Here is a 21,972-nt window from a genome sequence, read left to right as displayed (position 1 = left end):
TAAAACAATGAAGTTGACAAGAGAGTTTTACTCTACGGATCTCCATAAAATAATTAAAAAAATAAAATGTATTTTTTCTTACTGCTATGTATCTCCTTATTAAAAAACCGAAGAACATACGCAAGTGCTCAAGTGATTACTAAATAAATTTATAAATAGTAAATAAATCTTATTATGATGGAAAACACCTGAGACAATCATATGAGTCGTTCAGTTTCAAAACGACTTTCGTCCATTTACAGAAATGTCCAGAAAACTTTTAAAAAAATATAGGCTCTGCATGTTTTGTAGAACTGGGGATACTTCAGTGTGTTCATATGAAAAACTAGGACATCCTCAAATATTTCCAATTCTACAAAATGCATCGCTCCTAGAGTTTTTCTCGGTTTTCTGGGCTTTTCTGTAAATGGACAAGAGCTGTTTTGTAACTGGACGACTCATATATTTAGTACAATTCTAAATCTGCATTCTATCTATTTATTTAATTCGCCTTGGATGTATCTACATCAAGAGAAGACAAAGAAAACTTTAGTTTGAGCAAGATATTATATCTAAAGCTTTTCGAAGTAGCACTTTCCTATAGTAATTCTAATTAGAGTAATGAATCATTCCATATAGAAGTCAATGGCGTAGGGAAGGGGGAAAGAGGGGCCGGCCCCCCAAAGAGGTCAGACAATGTACTTTGGTACTTTGATGTTTGTAATTTTTAATATATTTTTATGTTTATATATTTTTTGTTTGTAATTTTTCTATATGTACCTATAACAGCACTTGCCCCCCCCCAAACACACATCCTGGCTACGCTACTGATAGAAGTTGTATGGTTATCTACATTTTCTTGCAAATGACTAATTTATTAAATTTAATATCAGACGATTTATATACGAGAGAATTAAACATAGCAAAAATATTTACAATACATTATTAAATAATACGTAATACATTATTAAATCTTATAATACATTATTAAATCATTTATCAACTCTTGCAAAAACATTCCTTATTTAAAACAAACGGATCCTAATAGTAGTCAATCTTAATCTGGAAAGACTAGCAGCAAGTGCGATGAACTGAAAGTGTCAAAATATTAGTTATTGAGGTTCCATAATTTATGAAAAATTATTATTATTTTTCTCGTATAATCACACCAACATTAAATGATAAACTACCAATTTCTCTCACACTTTTTCAGGCTTGAAATAGTCGGAACTTCGTCCTAATGCACAACTATTTTGGCCTGTCCAAAATCAGTTTGAGATCAGCGTTTAAAATAGGACATACCAACCGACAAATCACATAGAAGTCAACAATGTGACGTCCAAATTCTCAAGCGTAGTTTTCGAGAAAAATGAACTTTTGTGATGCTAAAAATTGTCGTCCGCTGTCAATCTGATGCAATTAGTAGATTTTATTCTGCTTGAAAGGATTATTAATTTATTTATATACTGTAAATGAAAAATATGCAATGGTAAGTAGCAGAGTGGACCTATTGTAGTTTGATGTCTGCTAACAGTTACGCAACAGCCATAACTGTGACACTTATACTTGTAAATATAATAATTAATTGAAATAAAGTGTGCACAACAACCACAAAAAAAAAAAAAAAGGAAAAGATTGTTCAGATCCCAACTTAACACACTAAGACATAATTGTACTCTTTCTAATACTAGTGTAATGTTATGAGTCTCAAAATAATGTCATGAGGGAAATATCTTGTAATATTATAGAAATTAGTAACAGTGTCACAAGTAAAACGAGGCCTAGCTAATCTCGACTTTTCCACTAGCGAAAATATATGAAAATAATGTGAATTTGAGTTTCACATCACCAGAGAGAATATCTTGTAATAAACGAAGTCAAAATACATTATGTCTCATTTTACAAGCATATACACATCTGGCTAATCCAGGAAGTGAAAAATCATTGTGTGTTTTAATCAACATTTAACAAACATTGTCATCTTATTGGCCACCAATTACCGGCTTCACCAATCAAATAATCATTCGGTTCTGTAAGCAAAACACACAATAAGTATTTTGCTATCGTTTTCTGTTAGCTCTGTATCTGCTTGTTAGATACCTTTATGTGATTAATTTTCTCACTCATCCAGAGTAAAAAATGGATCTGAAAAGGTAGGGGGACGCTTGACGTCACGTCGTTCCTCGTTGCAATTTTTTCCTAGTCCATTGTTTCAAGTTTTTCAGTTTGTCTTCGGACTATAAAACTAAACCAAGTCCCCTAACGCGAAGCAATGGTCCTTAACCTTTTCAAGTGTTGAACCCACTGCACACGGAATCAGAGGGGAGGAGGTTGCAAAAAGAAAATTTGTTACTTGAAATAATTTCTTCCTACCAACAAATAGCTGAAATGTTGAATTTCCATTATTATTATTATTATTATTATTATTATTATTATTATTATTATTATTATTATTATTATTATTATTATTATTATTATTATTATTATTATTATTATTAATGTATTTTCTCTACTTCTTATCTTAGCAGGTGTTATAGTACGGTCAAGTAATATACGGTATACTACTTTTCCTGCCTATTTTTCTCTTTATTTTGAGGTTTGCAGGAAGTTTCTTACAATTCTGCATGTTGTCAATATTACGCTCTTCTGTATTTTCTTTATGACTTTTTCCTCAATTCCAATTGTTTTAAGTGTTTTCGAAAGTCATGTGGACCACTCCGGTATCCGGTATTACTACCAGCAAGCAAGCAGGTCTAAGGTAAGTCTAAGTTTGCCGTTAATTTTACTTGATAGACTTAACCTTAGAGATGCTATCTGTGTATGGCTTTGGCAAGTGTAATTTTAAGTTATGCTTCAAGTACAGATAGCCGTGACGTATAAACCTGCACTGAGAAAAAAATGTATGTGGCGTACGTAAAATCGTATGTTACATTTGTAAATCCTGTAGTTTTTGGACTTAACGTACCGGTACAGCAAACATATAACTGAAAACGCATGTTTTAGACTACTTTCTGTATAAGTGTTCCATCTGTACGTACTTTCCGTATGAAACAATATAGGCTGTCAGAATCTCACATACAACTGGACGTATATAACATATAGCTGACGAATGTAACATATGTGGTATTATATGTATGTAATATAAGGATAGATATCAGAATCCTGAAACGGCACGATGTAACATCTAAGGGCAGTGCCTATGTAGCATACGGATAACGTATGCTTCGTACTGATTTCTATAGTAAGCAAGAGGATTCCGTATATTTGTATATACAATATACCGCTGTCCGGAGAACCGATTTTTCTCAGTATGCATACGCTTAGACCAGATGTAAGAATAAAGGGTGCGTAAAAGGGCATGTGTGTTATACTTACTGTTAGTTTTAGAGATTCTTTCTATGTATGGCTTTGCCCAGTGTAAATTTTAAATCATACTTGAGAGGTGTGTTATTTAAAGAAATTTTAAACTAGCCTTATATTACGTATTATTGGCAAGTTTGAAGCAAACTTACAATCGAGGAATTAGCAAGTTTGCTATATCATCGGTTAGGTCTGCAGCCGCCTGAGTGCAAGCTTGCAAACCTACAGACAGACCAGTCCCTAAAGGCTTGAGTAAGGCTATTAAAAGACTGGTAATATTTTCACAGTTTTAGTCTTCCATTGTTCTTTTATGTTTTGGGCTAGTGTTTTTTATTTTATTTTTTGCTCTATGTGCTTTATCCAGGTTTGTTGTATTTGGTATTGTGATGCCTCTTATATGTACCATTCCCTTCTTTTTGTATATTACTGTGATGTCTGGCACGCTATAATGTACTTCTTTATCGGTTAGTATTGTTCTGTTCCAGAAAAGTTGACGTTAGTCTCTTTGTTATATGACTTCCGGTTAGTATTTATAATACGATAGTTCTTCTGGCAGGGCCGGATTAACTCATCTACAGGCCGAGGACTAGAAAAAATATGTGGCCCGCTGACTAAATCTAGTATATTTCTGTGAAAGTACAGTACGAAAGTTACGGCAATACATGCAGTTCTACATCAACCATGCCATGCATTTGATGATATGTCTAATGGAACTTCCCAAATGCATTAAAAAAAAAAAAAAAAAAAAACCAAAGTTACCCTACTATATAGATGTAATAAATAAATTTAAAAAATGGGTACCAAAGATTTCTTTCCGTAGTTATCGTCCCAGCAAAGTCCTGTATCACATTCTGGAAGTCAAAAGAACTGGTCACCCCACAAATGTGTTTGAAGTAAACCGCCTATTATTGTGGTCCAAAATTTTACCCGACTCCACGCATACGTAGTTTATACACAGACAGACCTTGTTGACATAAAAAGAACATAACTTATTGTGCACCTACGCAGTGACTTAACTTTATTGACGGATTGAGACTGAATATTCTATAATTACATTAGACTGAAGAACACTTGTATCGAACGAGAAAATATGAATCACGATTCTCATGCACTATATTCGAGCTTCTTTGTAAAAACTGATTTACCTAATTTAAGACAGTGGATGTAACAAACGAACAAATTTGTTTCATATTTTTGGTGATATTTTATTTTATGATGATGATTGTATCTTGTATGATTCCTTTTAGACAGCCAGTTGATATTCTGATGAGAGTAAAAGCCCCCATCCACCTGGAAGTCTGGGTCTACAGCCTCCCTAAGCCCACCCTTTAATCCGATCCTGTCTTATGATATTATTTTGGTTTCATTGCTACTCCTTGATGTATGGTTTTTGCCACTTTGTCGTGTCTTTCGTTGTATTCTGTTGGTTTGTGCTATCATTGAGCATCCACTTGTGATATGTTGTATTCTTTCTTGATATACCTATTTGACATCTGCATTTGCAATCATGCATTTTTTCAGGACATGTTTCTTGTATTAGTTTGTATTTAGTACCTGATTTTGTAGCCCAATGACACTCTTGCTTTAGCAACCCATGGATGTATTCTGCTCTTTGTCAATATTGTTCTGGTTTTCATTTCAAGATCTGCTAGTTCGCTTTCAGTTCATTCTATTACTCTAAATGAGTATGTTAGAACCGGTACTGCAAATGTATTAATAGCTTTAATTACGTTCTTACTGTTGAGGTTTGTTTTGCATATATCTTTCAATCCCTGTAGGTAGTTCTGTGTTATTTCTCCTTTTAACTTTCTATGTTCTATTCTGGATTGGATAAATCCGAATTACTTGTATATTTCTTTCGGCTTCGTGGCTTCTATTATCTCTTCTGTGATTAACTTATATTCGTTGCTTATTTATTTTCCTTGCTCGACGTGTATTGTTTTGCAGTTTTCTATTCCAAACTTCATTCTTACATCCGTTGAGAACGTTTCAGTGAGCTTCAGTAGATTCCTCAGTTGGTTTGCCCACGGATAATTTGATATTTTCCATATACATTAGGTGCTTTTTTGTTATGTTTATAAGTTTTATGTTGAATCTATACTTCGTGTTATCTAGTAATTCCGACAGTGGGTTGATTCCTAAGCAGAATAGCAGTGGTCTTAAGCTATTTCTTTGGAAAACTTCTCTTCTAATGGTATATATTCAATCTCTAGTTATCTTTTAGATATACTGTTGTATTCCATCTGCTTATGTTGTTTTGTACGAAGAGAACCAATTTGTCATTTACTCCATAGATTTTCAAACAGTATAAGATCCTAGAGTGCGGTATTGAGTCATATGCTTTCTGATACTCTGCAGGGTGGCTACAGAGTCCTGTCCCGTTACCCCTGAAAATAAGTAACATAAAGTACTAAACGTACGTAAATAACTACACGGAAAGAACTGAATGACATGAACAACAATGCTTTCGAGACTTTTATTGAGATAGGAAACACTAAGTGTCTAAAGGATCAGTCTGTAGATCGTCATTCTCATGACAAAGGATAATACGCCGCCGGGTTCTGTGCGGCATTTTGCGAAGCATTGCAGATTTAACCTGAGTGAAAACTTGTTTCACAGCTTCTGTCAGTTCGGCAGTGGTATTGTAACGTTTTGTGTAACGATGCCCTAAATGAACCCCCATAGCACATTATCACAGGTGATGAGGTCTGGGCTTCGTGGTGGCCAACCAAGTGGTGCGGGCAGATCCGGACTACCTCGACCAATCCAACGCCCAGGAAAGACTTTCGTAAGATATTCACGTACGGCAAGGGCATAATGGGCAGGTGCATCCAGAAGTCTGCACGCAATTCTGGCGGTGTCTTACCTGTGTGGTTTCTCTCATGTACCCAACAACTTGCAATAGCACGTTCTTCAACACTGTAACCGGAAGTATCAGCCATCGTTCCCACAATCTGCAACAATGGAAAACCTTTCATCAGCATTTATAAAGGGGTGACTTGGAAACTTACATTAGCATTTATCAATGGGTAATGGGACTTTGTGGCCATCTTGTATGTATGTTGTGTAAGTGTTTCTGTTTTCATCATAACCCTGGCCGCGTCTGTTATTAATTGTTCTTTACATGCTTGTATTTTCCGCAACTTCTTTTGTGTTCTGCTATTATATTATTCTCTTCGTAGTATTTTCTTATATTGTTCGCAACGCATGCTGTCATTATTTTATATATGATGTTTAGGCATGTTATTGGTCTGTGGAGCGTTTCATATTGTTTATACCAATAATTATGGATCTTATCATTTCCTAGCACCTTCCAGTTGTGTGTTTTTCTTATTACTTCTTAAACTTCTCGGTTTGATATTTTTTAGTTTTCCATTGGTTTCCTTGTTTTCAATTTGTTGATTTCTTTATTTATTTTGTTTCAGTATTATATATGTATGTGTTCCTTTTTGCACAGTTGTTTTCAATAGTTATCTATTGCTTCTCTTCGTGTCTGATTTGTGTATTTGCTTCGTTGAAAATTGTCTACATATGTTTCTTCTTCTTCTTCTTCTTCTTCTTCTTATTATTATTATTATTATTATTATTATTATTATTATTATTATTATTATTATTATTATTATTATTATTATTATTATACTCTGGTGCTAGGGGTCCCGGGTTCGATCCCAGCCTCCGCCAAGTGAACTTTGTGGTGGACAAACACCGTGTGCGTGGGTTTTCTCGGGGTTCTCCCGTTTCCTCCCACTTTCTTCATTCCACTATTTCATTCATTACTCATCATCACCGTCTCCTTTAGCCTAACCGGCATTACCGTGGGACGTAAAACTCAAAGATTTTTTTATTATTATATAATTCAACCAGCACTATATAGTACAAGGCATAGTAGCTCTATTTTGGGTAGGTTTCTAAAAAAGCTGTAATTACTAAAAAATAAAAAGAAAGTTTCGATAATTGGTCTATCATGAGTTTACATGTATCAACAATTTATGTAATAAGAATTCCAGCTGTATGGGAACATTTTATTCTCCTGTTTATTAATTCTTGTTAAAATTTCTTTAATAATTTTGCCTATCTCATATATGACAGATGTGATGATAATGCTACCTATTGTTTCTGCAACCTCACTGCATAATCTGATCTAGGATATAGAAGTCTAGAAATATATGTATTGTTCTTAAGCATTGTTACGATAATTACTATTTTCACTGTTATGTTGATATTTACAATAAGAAAAAAGACGAAGTGGTATTTTATGAGATGCAAACGCCACTTTCATTTTGAAGGTACACTACAAATGTATGGTTTTTACATAGTTTGTACATTGGCTGATCGCAGTTCTTAATACTACAAAGAAAGCATTATTATGATCAAATTTATTTTATCTATTTATTCATGAACTAGTTATTAGGTGCTCAATTTTGATTAACTTAAGTCATATATCTGAAAGTGCATTAAAATTTTTCTGAACTTGGTTTTCACTTGCATCCAAGAACTTCATCTTGTTTCACCAAACATAAACGAAGAATGGTGTTATTTACTTAATGGTTTATTCAAATTTTCAGAATGTTTATATATAAAAATGACATTCGAAATAGTTTTTAACTTGAATTAAAAAATAGTCCGATATAAGATCTTTACGTTTGCGACCTACCAAGCACTCCCCCAGGGAGGTAACGGTGCGTACGCAGGAATTTATTTCGGGAGGGATTCAAAGCTTTCGGGAGAATCCAGATAAATAGGACGATACTTTATACCATTAAAAAAAAACACCCCCGAAATTATACTACATTTACAGGAAAATCGGGATTTTGGGGGTCTGGACCCCCATAACCTACCCTTTCATATGTCACTGCCCCCAGGTTCCAACCATGACTTACAAGATCTGTCCCGAAAATAATGCGCCTATTTTTATTTTAAGAAATTTATTGAACCGATTCTCAATATTCTTCGAAATACATCCCTTCTGCTTCAACACACTTGATCAAAGCGATTTCCATGCTTTATGTGCGCCCTGAAGTCCTTCACAGGGATGTCCTTTAGTAACCTCGTCGTAGCGCCTTGATGTTCTCCAGGGTCCCCAAATGCTGTCCTTTCAGGGATTTTTTTCATCTTCGGGAACAAAAAGAAGTCGGGCGGGGACAAATCAGGACTGTAAGGCAGCTGGGAGAGCGTTGAGATGCCGGCCTTGGTCAGGTAGTCGGTCGTAATAAAGGCGGTGTGGCTGGGAGCATTGTCATGGTGCAGCTTCCAGGACTTCTTGATCTCGCGCCTGACGCGGTTAACCCGTTGCTTTAGCTTTTTCAGTACTTCGACGTAGAATTTGGCGTTGACTGGTTGGTCAGATGAAACAAATTCCATCTTCATTTCGACCGAGCATTCACGCAAGGGTTCACTGAAATAGGTACTGTGACTCTCCAGGAGCTCGGAGCCGACTGGCGCTGGTCGCGCTGTATTCCCAAGACTTCACCCACCCTTGCGTGCAAGTGGCAACGCTGTGCGATGGATAGTAGCGGCAGAAGAAAATTGGGCGCATTAATTTCGGGACAGATCTGTATGATCTGGAAGTTAGAAATCACCGGCTTAAAGAATAGGACAGGGAAAAGATACTTTTAATTAGTTACTCGTGTTGAAAGATAAAGTTATCATTCTCTCACTTACCTTCTATAGGCAGTTAGGCACATGGAGCATACCAGTTTAGGAAGCATTGTATTTCCAGAAATAATCAAACGCTGGTTTTTAGTATTGTGTAGCTGCGTACCTCATGTCTACCGTCACTGGCAGGTTACTTACTGGAAATGTAGGGGCTCCGTACACTGTGGTTCCCCGTATTTTCCTCCGTCTCGAAATAAATATTGTTCGTTTTACTAAGAGCGTATGCAGAATTTCATCAAGCAGAGGGGAAGCACCCAAGTTCATAACGTTTCAGAGTTTCTTGGGTCTTTTTTTATAATATCCTGTTCAAACGGTGTTAAAACCAGGAGACACTCTTGCATACGCCACTGATTTTCACTATAATCAGGGGTGTAGCCAGCAGGTTAATGTAGGGGGGGCCCGTCGTTTTTGAAGGGGGGCCAAGCCAAAAAAATGTGTTGCAGCTAGTGTTTTTGAGGCCTGAAAAAAACGGAAAATTAAAAGCACTTATTATTATTATTATTATTATTATTATTATTATTATTATTATTATTATTATTATTATTATTATTATTATTATTATTATTATACTTTTTCCCCATGAATTATATTGCAGATGGTTTTTATTATATTTAACTCAGAACTACTGTTCCGGACCAAATGTTACACCTTTGTGCGTAACTATTTCAGTTTAAGCCTTTGTAGACAGAATCTATCTACATAAGATTGATTCTCTTTGAAATTGCACTTAATTTCTTAAAGATTTGCTAACAAAAATATTTATTTATTATTCGTGACTAAACAAACATTTATTTTATTAACAGCTATATCTTACTTCCTGTTTTACACCAAGTAGCATTTTTTTTAAAAAAAAAGCGAATGAAATCCAGACTGACAAATTGAATAAAAACTGTTTTTCACCAAATTCCATATGATAAAAAATATGTTTTATAAAACACGAGATAGAGCATATAAAAATATAATGTACTGTACTTACAAATTAATTTAGTACCAATGTTTTATGGTAGTATTTATAGTACCTTGTTAAAACTTTTGTCATCAAACTGTCAAATATAAATCGCAGTAAATTGTGTAATCTGCTGTCACAAAAAAAGTATACCATGCTACTTTCCGATCGGTATAAGGAAGAGATACCATCAGCGGCGTAGCGAACATTACAAGATTGGGGGGGGGGGGGATGAAACTTGACATTGCCAAGTCTTGATTTTAAAAATTGCCAAGTCTTATTAAAAAATGAAAAGTGTTTTGAAAGTCTTAGTCTCACTTGTACCAACCCTGTGGAAATCTATTACAGCAACCTTATTTACATATTCGTCCCATTCCATGCCTCGTCTGAGGTACGAATACGAACAGCCCTTGTTCCACTCTGGAGTGCAATTTTACACCTCAACTCACGATCATTATTACCATGCACGATGCACAACTGCTAATTTGACAATTTATGGCTAGGTTAGATAATCCGCGTCAGCCAATCGTCACGAGAACCTCTAAAGCTATAATCTGTTGTAGAAATGCATTAAAAAACGTAGAATAAGGTGGGCTATATTTACTGCTTGTGATATAGGGACATATAATTTACATAAACATTCAATTGAGGGGTTCAGTGAGAGACCAGGCTAACCTGCACACAAATACCTCCTTAGCTCATCTACTTTGTATTTTAAGGACGTTTGCTAAAACGCCGGATCTTGTTGGGTTGGGAGCGGAAAAACGCTCTGGCAGAGAAGTTGGAGAAAGTCTGAGAGAATGTCTTTGTAGAATGATTTTCTACCAAAATGAATAATCTTTGTAGTTAGAGAAGATGAAAATCCACTATAATTCATATTATAATATGAGATTTGATTCTACATTAAATTTATTATTTATTAAAGTGATTTATATAATAGATTATCGAATTGAAATAGTTCAATTTATTGTGAAAAACAGGGTGCGAAATCCTTGAGGAACAGGGGAATTCCCCCCATTGAATATTTTTGGACAAAATTCCCTCACTAAATCCTTCCTGGGGGGGATAATACACTGAAATAATGTCAGAAGTTTCCAGTACCGTAATTCATATGTAATCAACGTGTATTTCATATTTAATTATTAGATAAACTAGTGATCAGCGGTATACTAGTAATTCCTAACTTTGTATAATTTATTACTTCTGGATGCCCAAATACGTGAACTTTCTATATCGAAACTTTGAAGCATAAAAGTGCGCAGTTTTTTCTTTTTTTTTTAACTTCAGTCCTCGTCTCCTCCCACTTCGATTTCATGATTTCGCACTCGTATGAAATATATTAAATACCGGTAGAAAAAATACTAATATATAACCTCCCTTTTAGGCGCCCCTTCAACCTCGCGCCCGGGGCACGTGCCTCGCTTCCTCCCCCATAGTTGCGGCCCTGTGAGCTACAGAAGTAACATACAGCGTTATATGTAATGCTTTGACTTAAGAAAGAAAGAATTGCAATTTTTGTTTTACTTTCGAAAGAAGCAATTACGGAATTAAAAATAAGGTAGGAAAGGCAACATATTTGTATGAAAATGAAGTCGACAGACCAGCCGCGAAGCGCCACCATGCTTGGCGCGAAGCAGTAGAAAATTTTCAAAATTAAACCCTGCTTTCTCTTGATTTTGAGCACTTTTAACTACTTTTTTCCTTGCATTTTATACATGTGTACGCACATGCATTTTTCTCCCGAAGTTTGTGCCCCTTTACATCTGCATCCGGGGCGGTCGCCCCACCCCAAGGCACGGCACTGTTTGGCATCCATTATAGCTTTTCTCCCCACCGAACAACACCCCCAGAAAGCTACTGTGATACCATTCCCAAATCACATTTTGTTCAATTCTCTCTACTCGAAAAGCCCTGTAAATAGAGTCTTACTGCAAAACAACTGAAATAATCTATTGTTTTCCTCCGTATTAATAAGATCACTTTTTGTTCAAAGGGAAAGGTCTATTCACACACAAAGCAGACACGGTTACACAATATATTCACCCTGGTATCAAAATCTAGTTCCCTTTGATATTTTACTATTGAAAAAAAAAAAAACTTAAATTTGTCAAATTTACATACTATACATAGTAAAAAGTTTATACTAACCAGTCACTGCCTTGTTCTTATTTTATTAATAGGCATATTAATTCTTATTATCAGTGGCGGCTCGTACTGTCATTAACAAAGCGTGCTACAATATATATATATATATATATATATATATATATATATATATATATATATATATATATATATATATATATATATATATATATATATATATATATATATATATATATATATAATTTGTGTGTGTGTGTGTATTTACCCACTGAAGTCTGAAGTTGATATCCATCCTTCGATTCTTAATGCTGGCAAACTTTCCTATCACCCTGGAGTTGAAATCTAGCATGTTGTTGATCAAACTTTTTTCTATCGAGAGCATGGCAAGGGCAGTTAACCTTCCTGACCTACGGAAATTCCTTACGAATGTCTTAATTCTTTTTAGAGACGAAAAGCATCTTTCAGGCTCTGCTGTGGACATTGGTATGGTCACTATTATTTGCAAAAGGGTTGTTATTTCGCTAAAATTGTCCTGTAAATTGTTTTTAAAGATAAGCTGACCAGTGGCAGCGTAAGGCAAACTGGGGCCCGGGGCCAGTGAAGTAGGTTGGGGCCCCTTTTCAGACAATCGTAATTGATACACTTCTATTTTTGACATTCATTTACATAAGCATTCTTTCTGTTTGCTGTAGAGAGTGATTCCCGAAGCTTATAGTTTGTTTAGATTATACGGAAATCCAGCACTGATTAACTTTATTAGACAGATATTTCTGTTGTTTCATCGGTTATTTGGTGTAATATTGATTGACAATTAATTGCGTGTACATTTAGGGAAGGTGTGGATTATAAACCTCGACGGCCCTTGTATGGCTCGTGCTAACAAGGTTTCTTAGTAACTATTTTTTACCTACCGTCGGGGCCTCCACAAAGTGGGGCCCGGGGCCGTGGCACCGCTCGCCCCGCCCTTACGCCGCCACTGAAGCTGACAGAACCAAAAGCTCAGTTTGAAGGCACTGCTTACCTAACATTGGGTAGCTTTCAACCGCGGTGTCCAGAAATGTTTCGGAAAAATCACTAAAATTTGCAGAATCCAGAAGTTTGGCGGCATCCAAATGGCTTGTTTTCTCAAATCGGTTTCGCGCATCCGCAGAAATGCGATCACATACTCCTTTGGCATTGGGTACTCTGCAAGATATAATCCGCCCACATTTGTTTTCACCAAATGTTGGAAGAAACATATCACTGTCCTAATATTGTCTGTGTCATTCCGAGTTTTCTCAATGGCTTCAATGAAATATTTAAGTGTTGTTTGTACTTTAATGGTAGGCCTGCACTGAATTTGATTATATAAAATATTCACATGCGGCATTATTTTGTGAAAGAATTCTAACCAAAACATGAATTCCCTGTGTTGGATTTTTCTAGTTCTGAAAAACACTCTTTCGAAACATTTTAATTTTCATAGATGGAATTGACGGTTCGTGACTTGAAATTCCATCGAGTAGCTGACCCACTCGGAATATGTCGTACAGCCACTTTTTCCAAAACAGATACAAGCTGAGGGGAGCAGGAGGAGAAATGTGGAAAATCCTGAAAGACTACAGGAAAAAAAACCTTGTCGATTGATTTTGAGATGCAGTTCTTCCCATTATCAAATTTAATTGGTTAACAATGGACGTAGTGTCCCAAAAGAAAGTGTTCTTTAATTTTAGATTGTACGCCATTAATTGATCCCTTATTACCGATGCCCCATTAAATGTGTGCGCTATTATTTTGCTACGATCTGAATCTGTGTCAAAAATATTCAATTCATTTAATATACACTCCCGACAATTCTGGGCTCCCGGACCTTTAGGATTAAAGAAAATAGAAAAGAGGAGAAAAGACAGAACTGAGCAGCGAGCGCCGCCAGTAAGCAGAAGAAAGCGAGAAAGAGGAATACTTGGCGCTTGCGCAGAATGTCTTCGGGCTCAACCTAACACAGCACGGTGGAAGCTATTCTGGGTGTAAAAAAAGGAAAGTAGACAAGGCATATTGAGATCTTTGCTCCATGCTAGAGATATATTTGTTGAGTAGGCTTGTATAGTTCAAGCGGGCTCCATTCAGTACAGCCCGCTCGGTTCGTTAGTACAACTTCCACACTGCTGAAGGCGCTGATAATCGCGCTCCACGCTTGAAAAAGAAGATTGTCATGGGAAAGTTCTGTATTTTATTAATTGATGAACAGTTTAAACAAATGAATAGATGAAAATTTTTTGAACTATAATTAGTCTAACACAAATACACAAACATAGGAAGCGTGCTGTAGCCCGGTAGCCCTACGTCAGAAACCGCTACTGCTTATTATTCTCTTATTAATCTCCACAATCTGCGTGTTGTCTTGAATACGCTCTTGTATCAAATGCTTTTGCGTCCAATGCTCTACCTGCAACCGAAACGCTTCTTCTGTCTGTCTTTGTTTTAATTTTGCACACCACCTCTATTCAGCTTTTGTCAGTGGAAAAATTTCCCGATTTTTCATTAAAGATTCTTCAAAATGTTTAGGAATATCAAATGAACAAAAGTGAAGTGTGATTACTTGCAGAGTCGGATTTAGGTTTAGTGGGGCCCTAAGCTTTAGAAGGTAATGGGGCCCTTTACGTGTCCAGGTGAACGTAGGCACCTATATATAGAAATGGATAAACTAATGATATTTTAGGAAGCACCCTAGCAGAAGGAGCACCATAACTTACATCATAGTAGCCTACACAATAGTAAGCACTGTTGCTACGTCCTACGTATATGTACATTTTCTCTTATTGATTGATTTTCTTATACATTGGAAATGGATATCCAGTTTTCTTCAGGTTTCCGGGACCCACAAGACAGTGGGGCCCTAAGCTATAGCTTGTTTAGCTTGTAAGTAAATCCGGCACTGATGACTTGCAACAAGTAAAGAAGCTTTCAACGAACATATCAATTTATTTCAAGATAGGAAACTACACAAAATTTATGCCAAGTCTATAAAAGAACTGATAATGATTTGCAGCACGAACAAAGCGGCATTCTTCAAATTGCCAACTAGGTATTTTAATTTGCCAACTTGTTCAGAAATTGAGAACTTTTTTGGAAGGGGAACTCTACCCTTACCCCCCTTAACGACGCCCCTGGATACCACACTATTTTTCGATCGGTATGGTAAAATTGTATTTTCCACACTATTTTACCGAAAATTATCAATTATATGTAAACTTTGTTATTTTTAAATGACTGAAGCGAGTTAATCTTACGATGATGTTTTATAAGCTGGTCATTTGGGGGGGGGGCAAGAACTCATTTGGGGGGGGGGGGCCGGGCCCCGATGGGCCCCCCGTGGCTACAACCCTGACTATAATCCATCAATTGTAATTTTCTTTTCTATCTCCCACATTTTCCTCACCCTACTCCTTCTTTAAGAGTAACAAACGAAGATGTTTCAAAACGAATAAGAAAGAAGAGGAAGCTTCTAGCTACCATCCTTCGTAGAAAGACAGTTGGATTGGACACATTTTGCGGACAAATTATCTCCTTCATACCACCATAGAAGGAAAGATGGAAGGAAAACTAGGAATAGGAAGAACACAAGTGATTGGTGATTTGAAAAATAGAAGAAAATATTGGGAGTTAAATGAGGAAGTTGAAAATCGAGAAACATAGAAGAAACATTTCCAGGCCCGAACTGAAAATTAAGAAGAAAAATACTCGTGTCCCAGGACCTGCCAAAAGGAAAAATACTTAATAATAATAATAATAATAATAATAATAATAATAATAATAATAATAATAATAATAATAATAATAATCCTTCTCTACCGTTACCCTACCCTGAAAATATAACTCCTTAAAGTGTCTAATCAGTTTCTTTGAATAAGAACCAGCGGCGTCAAAGGCGGATCTAGAAGAGAAAAACTAGGGGGGCCAACCAGAACCCAGACTATGATAGATATTCATGATTTTACTATAAACTTTCGAAAATATATAAACAATAGCTTTAATTATTTTTGTCACTCAAAACCTGGAGGGCCTAGGCTCCCCCGCCCCCTGGCTAGATTCGCCTCTAAGCGGCATGAAAACTATTTGGGCTCATCTGTAAGAATAAATTTGAGCCCTCTGAAAATGTAATAAAAACTTAGGAATTAAATAAGCTACACTTAAGTATGGCATATTGCAGAAGATAAAAGCCGAGGTCAAATTTATATAAATACTTATATGGTAGAGAAGCTATTACTGTAGTTTTAGTATTAATAAATGTAAATTAACAAAATATTCAAGATGTACTTACTGTCCAAAATTAGAAAAAAAGTTTCCTCCGGGCCGGATTTGAACCAGCGACCTATGGATTTCTACTTCTCAACCATCTACAGTCCACCGCTCTACCAACTGAGCTACCAGAGGAAGATAAGTCTAACACTCATTATTTCAGTATTTTCGATAAGATCAAAGTACACTAACTTTATTGTCATACTCATACTGTTTGAAATTATGAAAAGAAAAATGGTGAGATTTGTTTTTCATTTTGTGTTTTACACTTTACAAACTAATGTTTGTTGCACAAAAGTGCTTGTTATTTATCCCTGTACGGCGTTGCCATCTATTGGCCAAATTTAAAATTTTTTGCTGTTTCATATTAACCGTAACCGCAGAGAAAATAACAAAATAATAAGAGTAATATTTTCTCTGTGGCGTAACTTTAGAAAATGGAGAAATAGGCTATGTAAGATGCAGTCTGAGCAGTGATTATTTCCAGTACAACGGGATGAAAGTGAAAGGAGATTACGAATATACTTGTAATCTACACGTGAGTACAACTAGAGTTATGACCCGAGGAGGATTTTGTAGCTTTGGGAGGGGGAATTTTTCCTCCGAACCCTTAGTTTTTTTTTTTCTGGGGGACAAGCATAGGGTGACCAGATTCTGAAAAGCGAAAAGTAGGACACAAATATAATTGTATACAAGGACGCCCATGTTGTGGTTTCCAAGGGGGGGGAGGGGGCAAGTATAGGCCTAAGTGACGTTTCAAATATAGGTTCAAATTTTGCTGTAATTAATGTAAAAATGCTGTTGGGTTTTCGATATTCTGAAGTACAATTTCCTCTAGGAGGGCCAGCGCCCCTCCTTGCCCCCCTGATGGGCGCCCTTGATTGTATATGATAGTTCACTGCATAGGCAATACATACGCATATCCTTACTTCATTTAATGTTATTCTAAGTTCATTCATTTTTGTTACAACTGAACAAAAATATACAAGGAATTCAACACAACTTCAAATGCCTTGATGAATGACAAAGTGATTTATTTTTTGAACGCACAGTCAGTGCTTAAAGTGACATTAAATGAGGTGACGGTATGGAACAAATATGACCACTTAGAGCAGTAATTTTGACAGGACGCTGCAGTGGTCGAAGTGAGACGGTATGCGGTGGTATGCCATACCGCCTCTGGTTTCTCAGTGATCAGGACATTTAAATATCCGGTATGTAGAGTCAAAATCATAATAAAACACACCACCTCTGTTTTTTTTTTTTCCACTTTGAACACTGCTAAAGAGTATAGCTACTCCTGAAATTTTTGCACAACTTTTGATATGAAAGATCTATAGAAAGAGAGACAAAGAGAGAGAGGACTAATATAGTAAATTTTTTACTCCCCATTATCATCAGCCTAACACAAATAAATATTTATAAAACGATTTTGCTTTCCTAAGATTTTCCTTGAGCATATCGGCGATCTAACTGTGGAAGAACACGGATGGTACGTTTATTTAATCATCGCATTTACAATAATATAGTGATCCAATGCGGCCTTTAAGTGGATTAAAACAAGAAACCACATATATGCCCATATGCTTTTTCGCTCCTTTTCAAGCCTTTGTAGGTACTCTTGTCTCGTCTCTAGTACCTATTAGCTTCCCAATCTCATTTTCATTTTCAAAAGGTTCTTCTGATCTCGTGGTCAAACATTAATTTTCTTATAATTGAAAACACAGAAGTCCAGACAATGTTAACATTTTGAATTTAAAAAAGAAGTCTTATCAATCCCAAAGGCAGATCCTGGTTAAAAATTTTAGGCGGGCAGTATAGTAGTTATATTTTTTTGAGTGGGGGTGGGGGTTGGAATTGCTCGCACAAATGTTGAAAAAACCAAGAGCACAAATTCTGCCATTTGATATTATAGCTACCCTATAAACATTTTTTGACTCAATGTTAACGTCGTACTCACTTCTATGTGTAAAATCTATTCTTTTCTGCAGGCATATTACAATTTAAATCAATTATTTTTACCGGTATGCCATACCGGCCGATTTTCTAACTTTCGGATGCATAACCGGCTCACTTTAAGCACTGCGTACAGTGAAACTTCGTATAGGGCTAAGAACTCTTTTTAAAAATCGATATTCGAAGTGTGGAATTATTTTAAGGAACGAGGAAAAATTTAGACTGGTAAGAGGGAACTACATATCTTCGTTAGCATCACTATCGTAACTCTAAGAAGAAACCTCTCCTGCTTTACCGAGATCTACAAGGCCTTCCCAGTAAAAACAATGTATGACAAAACAATGGTTTGTTGATTGGTCTCCTTCCTAATCTTTTAAGAAGCGTTAAAAACACAGCGGTTCATCATTTAAGAAAGGAGCATCTGTGATTGAAATTGTTGTGAATAAAGAATGAAGCATTAAAATGTTGCAAAGAAGTTAACTCAGGCCATTTTAAAATAGAAGGACATTTCTCGATTTTCTGGACGTCTTCGCAACACACAAAACAGCTCTTTGAAAAACAGTACTGTACTGCGAAATTCAGTACGTTGGTCACCCTAAACAAGCATTAATATGCCTATTTGGGCCTCCTAGAAAAAGTTGTTTTCCTAATTCTTGTTCCCCTTCTTTCCATCTTTCACTTACTCTTTATGGGCCCCCCGGAGCCTATGAGTCCTCCCGCACGGTAAGGTTGGCGGGGACGTTAGTTACACCCCTGGGCCCGTTCCATATATGACAAATTAATCGAGGGGACAGTATTGATAAATCTCTAAGCCACGCGAATAAATATTATTTCTAGGATCCCTAATAGTAGACATGGCATTACTGTTGAATCGCCGGACCAATTTGAAAATCGAAAAAAAGTACCAAAAGTACTGCATTCGGTTATATTTGGTTGGATTACATTACGTTACTTTATATTACGTTATTAGGCGTGTAGTTTTATTATACGGATCCATAATATAAGTAGTAGTTTAGTAGTAGTAGTAGTAGGAACAGGTTAGAAGCCCCGCAGGGGTTAGTTTGGTTCTGTTCTCGACATGAAATGGGCAAATTAAAGACTTGCCCACATTTTCTTGCCCCTTTTACAATCTATGGATCCGTACAGTAAAACAAGTGTACCTCTCCGCGAAATAGTCCATCCGCTTCCACATACAGTGCCGCTTATAACATCAAAAACAACCAAAAATTACAACCATTTTTTTAACTTTTACTATTCCCCTTACCTGACTTTCACTCATTCTTTCTTACAAACTTAAATAAATTCACCAATTGGTCCGGTAAATTTCCTAAAATTGGTCCGGTGATACAGCAGTTAACCCGTAGACATCTTTTACTGAAATGGGCCCACGACTCATTTTTGTTTTATTTACCTTTTGTGTGCTGTTTTATTTATGTAATGTAGTGAACCTGTTTGATGCTTCATTTAAAATTTAATGTTCGTATCGTATATGGAGTAAGAAAATTTTGTCTTAAAGTGGGCTCCCCTCGAACGGCGGGGAGCTTCTGTTGCCCCCTGCCCTTCCACAAGTTACGGCCCTGCCCGATCCAACCCTAAAATCATCACTGCATTTGAAATTATCCTAGGATGAAAACAAAATTGTGAGCAAAATCTATAAAGTTACAAAGAAATACATTTACCTAACCTCTCGCTATAGGGTCACTGTGTCAGTTTCCGAACACCCTCCAGTAGCGTAGTCGAAAATTTTTACAGTGGAGTCATTTAATTCGAAGTCCAAGAGGGCACGAAAAAAGTTCGAATTACCCAAAATTCGAAATACTAAAATATATGCATTGTTCAATACCTAAAATCAAACTAATAAAACTACTATATCTATAATATAAAGAAAAGTTAATATGTTGTAGCTTTAAGAGAGCGTATTATTATTATAGCAAACAAATGTTTACTCACACATACTACATTAAGACACACGCACCATGTGAAACACACTTCAGTACGATTCCACGTAGCGGTATATGGATAACAATTTTAATTATCTGGTCTCCCTTAAAGCAGTTTGTGATTTGAGTTTGGTTTGCTTTACCTTTTCCATTCCTTTGTTTTCTTTATTTCTTTTTTTACACGATCAGTAAAACTCAAATTCAGTTATTGCTTGAAATAGGTTACTACTAACATTTGGTTGATATTCAATAAATTTTAAATTTTTAACCACTTCAGAAGTTTCAGTAACTTTAGCGTTGATCTCGACTCCAATTTCTTTTTTTAAATAGCTAGATTGTGTTCCGTGTGTTTTGGTGTTTCTTCTGTTGCTACTACGTTCTTCTGTTGCAGTCTGTCCAACACTAAAATTTCTTGTACTGTATTCCTTCGAATTATCCAAATAGGAAATTCATTCGATTTACCCACTTTTTAAAATCATTATTTTCAAGAAGAATAAACGTTTGTTCGAATTAATCAAGACTCTGCTGTGTATATTTTAATAACAAATACTGTGACTCACAAATACGTATGCACAAAAATGTTATCAAACTGGTTATCAAATTCTGCGTTTATTTCAGTTTTATCAACCGTCAACAGTCTCATTGTCAGAGAGAGAGAGAGAGAGAGAGAGAGAGAGAGAAAATACGAAACAAATTATCAGCATGTTCTCTTGTCAATATGGATGAAAAATAGTTGCGTTGCGTTGCACGTTCTCATAGTTAAGGTAACAATCTTTTTATTTTATCATATGGTTATTAATATTCTTTCATAGTATTTGAAATAGGCTATATTTTACTGAACAGAACATCATATAGTAAATACCTAAAAGCTCTAATTTATTTCATAGTGGCCGGCTTATGGGTTAAAAATTTTGATGAAATTTCAATAGTCCGACCACTGGCCGACCACTGGTGTTTTGAGTTGAATTTTATTTCCATGTTAAACGTACATTTTATTTGAGTTAATGCTGAGTAGAAGATTTCCAACTCTTGCGTATGCAAATTAGGGTAGGTTTTGACAATAGTGCTTTGTTGTGAGAGAAGTAGTTGACCTTGAATGGTCACGTACGCATGTGGGAACAATGGTTAGCACAAATGTTTTATTGTTTCATTATATTTTGTTTGATTGTTTGTATTATTTTGCTATTGTTGACAGGAATTGCGTTAACCTTGACCATATACATGTACAATAGATGTTTTATTCTTTTATTATAAGTGTTTGATTGTTTATACTTTGTATTGTTGACAGGAATTGCGTTTGACCTTGAGTATACACAGGTGTACGTTAAAAGTTTTTATTGTTGACAAGAATGTCGCATGTCCTTGAATGGTCACGTACGCAGAAGTTTGTTTTTGAATTTCTAAGAAAAGCTTATGTTTGTTTGGAGGGAGAGGTAGAATACAGGTGTGCGTTAAAATATTTTATTGTTGACAGGAATGTCGTTTGCCCTTGAATGGTCACGTACGCATGGGAAAAATTCCAAGATTTTTCAAATGATCACGTGATAGAGGGACTTGTATGAACTTGTTAGGACGCCACTTTGTTGTGATGTAAACGCTTAAATACAGAGTTTGAGGAAAGTGTTTTATGTATTCCGCTATGGCACCATACGAAAGTTAGTTTTTAGCGAACTTAACGACGAGGAGACGCTATCTTCTCCTCCTGCGGGAACGAAGAATACAAAGACCGACAACAGGTCGGATTCCCCGGAC

At 36.0% G+C, this 21,972-nt stretch overlaps 1 non-coding gene across 1 annotated transcript; it reads right to left on the bottom strand.

Annotated features, from left to right (window-relative positions):
- Positions 1–16,369: 16,369 nt before the first annotated feature.
- On the bottom strand, positions 16,370–16,459 carry TRNAY-GUA (transfer RNA tyrosine (anticodon GUA)). Its single transcript is given in 2 exon segments — positions 16,370–16,405; positions 16,423–16,459. It is a non-coding gene; the product is annotated as a tRNA-Tyr (tRNA).
- Positions 16,460–21,972: the final 5,513 nt, after the last annotated feature.

This window comes from Thermobia domestica, chromosome 11, assembly GCF_964235325.1.
Source record: "Thermobia domestica chromosome 11, izTheDome1.hap1.1, whole genome shotgun sequence".
Classification (NCBI taxonomy): Eukaryota; Metazoa; Arthropoda; class Insecta; order Zygentoma; family Lepismatidae; genus Thermobia; species Thermobia domestica.
The sequence above is the reverse complement of the archived record's forward strand: the minus strand, read 5'-3'. Positions and strand labels throughout refer to the sequence as shown.